Below are 5,608 nucleotides of genomic sequence, written 5' to 3'. Positions count from 1 at the left end.
ACAAATGCTTGTGATGTGATGCGGTATTGGCAGGGGCACACGACCATTGGGGAGTTGTGGAGCATCGATAGTTTCACATTTAATCAAACATGTATATGTTGAACAAGGTATCATGTTCATGTCAAGTTATATTACTTTAGTTCAGTCAAGTCATGTACGCATATGTATACTATTGGTAGCTTAGTAGCTCACTTGCTAAGATTTGTAAAAATCTCACTTTGTACTCCCTACTACCATTCTCCTCAGAATGGTAGATATGTCAGGACCTAGAGAATTTACACCCAACTAATTGGACATGGTTGAATAGACGACGGAGAGATGATGATGAGCTAATTGCATCGATTCTCCATTTTTTGGATGTGATTGTAGATATTATAGCCAAGTTGCCCAAGCAGCTTAGTGGTTTAATTAGTAGTTTGTTATCACATTAATATTTATATAAAGCCCCGGTCCCACAGGGATCAAAGAGTTACTCCCTATAACTTAAAACTCATAATTCATCAATATATTTATAAACTCCAAAATATAACGTTATCAGAATACTACAAAGTCTCTTAATAAAATCCGCCACTTCTCAGAAATCTTCTATGAGTAATCAACTATGCTTAAATAATCATCTCATCGATGCTCCATAATCCTGATCCTTAGTTGGTCTATTCAAAAATCATCTGAAAAATAATTGGAGATAAGGGGTGACTTATCAACAACTCAGTAAGCAGAGGACATATACTAGTGTGTAAACATGAGCATTTTCACAGAGTTCAGAATGCAGAAACAAAACATTTCAATATCAATATGCAAATCTCAAAAAATACATATTATCAGAAAATCAGAGCGACTTTTCAAATATTTCATATTCAGAAACCAACTTTTCATATTCAAAGACTCCTTTGGCACAACATGACTGAACATTTTCATCTTATCATATCATATCAGAGTATCATATCATAACAGAGACCATGTTTAACCCCCGTGGTAGGGTTGTGCATCCTGCGAAAAGCCGAGCAGAACATAAATCACCTTGTTACAAAGCGATTACACTCAGAACAGAAAACTACTATTATATCCTGTGGCGGGCCAGAGGTCACTATTATATCACGTGACAGGGCCAGAGGTCACTATTGTGTCCCGTGACAGGGCCAGAGGTCACTATTATATCTCGTGATAGAGCTAGAGGTCACTATTATCTCCCATGACAAGGTCAGATGTCACTATTATATCCCGTGACAGGGCCACATATCAGAGCAAAACATAATCAGAATCACCATATCATAGTCAGAATTAGAGTCAGAACAGAATCAGAAAGTCATGTCAAAGATTTTTCAGATGCCACATCATATCAAAACAGAGTACTGATATTCAGATCATTTCACATTTTACAAAAGAGATTCAGAACATCTTCACGTCACATGCAAAATTTATCAAAATTTCATATTCACTCATTTATCTCAGTTCAATAACAGAATGCCAAAAATAAGCTAATGTCTACACCAGTCATGACAGAAAATACTTTCATCTTAAACAGAATCTCATGAGTAATGCAGAACAAATAACTGAGGTAGTTCAAATTTCTTTTCATAACAAAACATGCACATTTTCCAAAAATAACCTCAGCTCATTTTATTTTAATGCAAAGTCTAGCATATGAATCCCACTTACCTAGACTTCTTAGCCTTTTCAGAATTTTCCTCAAAGATGTCGAACAATAATTAAGCATCACTTATAAAATAACCACTTAATTCTCGTAAATTTTCAATTAATCACATATTTCAATATTCAATCCTACGCTTTTAAAATAACCTATTAAATTCCTCAAAACCTAAAATCTCATAACCCCGAATTATAAAGCATCGTTTTCTAAAAATCATCAATATTGATTTAATAACCTTGACTTAAAACATTTAAAAGTTGACCTATTTATTATTGAAAATATAATTAACACTAGAAAATATAATTATCCCAAAATATTTTAAAATAAACCATAACTATTTTTGAATAGACTAAATCATATCTAAAGTGTAAAAACAACATTACACCAATATTATTTACTCTTAAAATAAATATTTACTTAATAACATGTTAAAATACTTAAATGATTTTCTGTAATCATAATAAAAAAAGCCTATTAACACATAACACAAATTTTAAAACACTTGGCATAAGTTGCAGTTCAAAGGGTAAAAGAGTAATTAAATAAAATTAGTGTAAAGTATAGCTTTGAAGCATGAAATACACTTACGTAAAAACTGATTTCTTTGAATAACACAGTAGCTACGTACGCGACGGAGGGCATGAAGGCAGTGAGCTGGGAGGTTGCTTGCGGAGGTGGGGGCGTCGGCAACACACTGGTTAGAGAGAGAGACCATCTAGAGAGAGAGAGAGAGGAACCCTACGTAGAAAAGAGAGAGACGGAGAGAAAGCTTGGCGAGAGAGAGAGATAGAGTGAAGCTCACCGTGAGCCTGAGGTGGCGCGCGGCAGACAAAAAGGGCTAGGCAGAGGTCGATAGTGGTGAGCTTGATGGCTGGGCAGTGATGTTGCTTGTGGTTGAGGCAATCGGCATGGAGGAGTTGCGGTATGTGAAAATGCTCTGTTTTTAGTGGTGAAAAACAGAGGTTCACCATGTGACTGCTGGTGACTTGGTGGCTTCCTTGCACGGTGGTTACAAGGCTGGACCCGGTGGCTAGCCAGCGGTTGTGAGTTGGTTGTGATGGAGCTTTGACAGTGGGGTGGTTCACGGTGATCAGACCTACGGTTTCTACAAGGGTGCACTCTCCACGGCTGGGTTGTGGAAAGGAGGAGGTGTGTCCGGTTTGTTGTTGATTGGGTGGACACTGGTAGCAGCGGCTGAGGCCATGAAGGAGGTGGTGGCGCACGGTAAGGCTTTGAGCCTTGATGATGGTTGTTAACGGTGGAGGGTATGGGCGTTGGTTTTACGTGTGTGGAGGTTGGCATCGAACTAGGAGGGCCCGGGTGGTTCTGGAGTCTGGTTGCAGCGATGATACAGGGCAGTTTTCGAAGGTCTAAGATGAAAGTATATATTTATATGGGTGCTAAGAAAAACCCTAGAGAAAGAAAAGAGATAGACGTGGATGGGGTAGTGCCGTGCGTGGGAAAATAACATAAATAAATAAAATAATAATAATTAAAGTCCAAAAATAAAATTATTCATTAAAGCAAAAAGCAAATTTAAAAACAAACACTAATTAATACCACCAAAGCACATCAAAGTAAATTTCACAACTTAAGAATTATAAAATAAATCCAACGAGAAAATTCGATAAATTTTAAAACAAGAACAATAATATTTAAATTAATTAAAAAAATAATCTTCCACATAAAATAAATAAATACGCTAAAATTTGGGGTATTATAATTAATGGAGCATTATCTTCCGTACTTATTTTGATATAGACTGGTTGGAACTATGTTATGACTTATGGGATATGTGAATTTATGAAGTATTATTATGTTTTGGGATATAACATTATGGTTCTTGTGTATTGTTAAAAATAATTATTCGTTGCGAATACTGTATATTGTTAGATGCATGATAGGTGCACTGCATCTTTAACAATTATGAAGGGGTATATGACCTTGTGTTACATGTTTCGACGCTTCATACTCCGTCAAATTCCAAACGAAGCCTATTGACGTCACAAAATAATGGAGTCAGAAACTCCATACGAATTCCATACAAAATCTAGGTCTTCCTGTGAGGTTTTGGCAGACCAACGGTGACCTTCAAAATCATCCGTGTGATAAGAACTGGCACCCCCAACCTTGCTTGAGGGTGTGAAGAGGGTGAACTAGGAGAGCCAAAATGAAAGGCATTATGAGGGGCCATTGAAGATGAAGAACAATAGACTAGGAAAAAGAAGAACTGTGAGAACTCGGACTTTGCCAAGTCTTCGTTCCTACTTTAATTTGGAGAATTATTTTGGTCCTTAGAAGATTCTAAGTGTTGGAGGAAAAGCCTTAGAGCATATTATATTTTTGGACCCTAAGAGTTCTAAAAATAGAAAGTCCATAAGAGATAGGTGAAGGAAAGAGTTCAACAAGCCCATGTGAATTTCGGCCAACTAGGTTGAAATTAGGGCTTGGAAGCCCAAATGTAATTTCTACAAATGGGAGTAGGCACCACATGGCACAAGAAGGGTCATTTAGTCTTTTCTATAAGGAAACCTAGGGAAGAGGCAAGAAGTGACACTTGTTTAACATGCAAAAGAATTCTAGAAGAATGAGAGGAAGAATCAAGGAAGGAGGTAGAGAGTTTAAGCCAAGGGCTTACACGCCCACTTGCATGGCCCATTCCCCTAAGAGTGACACTTGTCAAGCTTGAAAAGGGACTTTTGAATTTCCAAGAAATATCTTGCTTGGGAAGAGAGAATGGCATGTTCTAGAAGAAACTTTTTGGAGAAGTAAGAGAGAAAGGGGGCGACGGCAACCACATGGGGGAGACTCAATGTCATCTTGGGAAGACAAAGAGTCACTAGAAGTGACCTAGCATTTTGGCAAGGGCAAGATCCACACACACCCTTTTTGCCACATGGCAACCATGCACACTAGTAGGATTTCAAGAAAGATTAGGGTTTTGTGTTTTTACCTTTGAGCCACTAAGTACATTGCATCTAGACAAGTGGAGAAGGGCAAAATTGGAAGGTGAGGCAAGATTGGGTTTAAGATTTTGACAGCCACACGCCACCCACACAAGGCAACTTTTGGGTTTCCCATGTAATCCCATCAAGTGGGAAAGGGAAAATTCTTTTTGCCAAGTGGCATCCATATAAAGGCTCTTGGATTTTTCATGAAGGAAGGAAAGCCCTATATAAGGGCATAGCTAAAAGTCATGGAGGCTCAAGTTTTCAACTTTCCTTCCAAGGGATTTTCAGCACTCATCATTTCTCTTCAAGTTCTTCCACTTTCTCACCAACCAAACACCACTATTTCTCTCCAGCATTTCGAGAATCACAAGGATTTCTCATACACCATTCGGCTAGAGGAAGAGCACGAGTAGGTAAGAACCATTTCATCATTTCCCACACACACACACATGGCCAAGAGGGAAAAACAACACCAAGTTTTAGATGTAGGGTTTTTCCCACATGTGCACACACTCTCACTTTAGAAACTAGGGTTTTTTTCTTCAAGAAGAGGAAGGACCCAAAAATATCCTTTGTTTCAAGCTCTTGAACACAAAGTGTAGAGGGATCGAAGGCCACCGCTACCACTTAGAAGAAGGTTAGGGTTTCTTAACCTCAAGAGTTTCAGACTCTAGGGTTTCTCATGGAAAAGTATTTTTGAAAACAATAGATGCATGCACACGACCACTCTTAATTCAAGATTAGGGTTTCTCTTGTTCTTTTCTAATATGTCTTGCATGTATGTTTCAGATTTTGCTAGTTTATAATTTGAATTTTTTTAAGTAAACTTCCAACTTACTTTGGATAGCACTTGTATATATTTTGTGAACTTTTGCTTGTTTTTCATTGGTTAACTTGTTATCTTGTGCTATGTATATTCGGTTTTGATATGGAGATGTGATGCCTTGTTTTTATGATGATTTTTTTAAGTGTATTTCAAAAATGCCATGATTAGGGTTTCGGTTTT

The sequence above is a fragment of the Juglans regia genome, chromosome 6, assembly GCF_001411555.2.
Source record: "Juglans regia cultivar Chandler chromosome 6, Walnut 2.0, whole genome shotgun sequence".
In the NCBI taxonomy this organism is placed as follows: domain Eukaryota; kingdom Viridiplantae; phylum Streptophyta; class Magnoliopsida; order Fagales; family Juglandaceae; genus Juglans; species Juglans regia.
Note: the sequence above shows the minus strand (reverse complement) of the source record.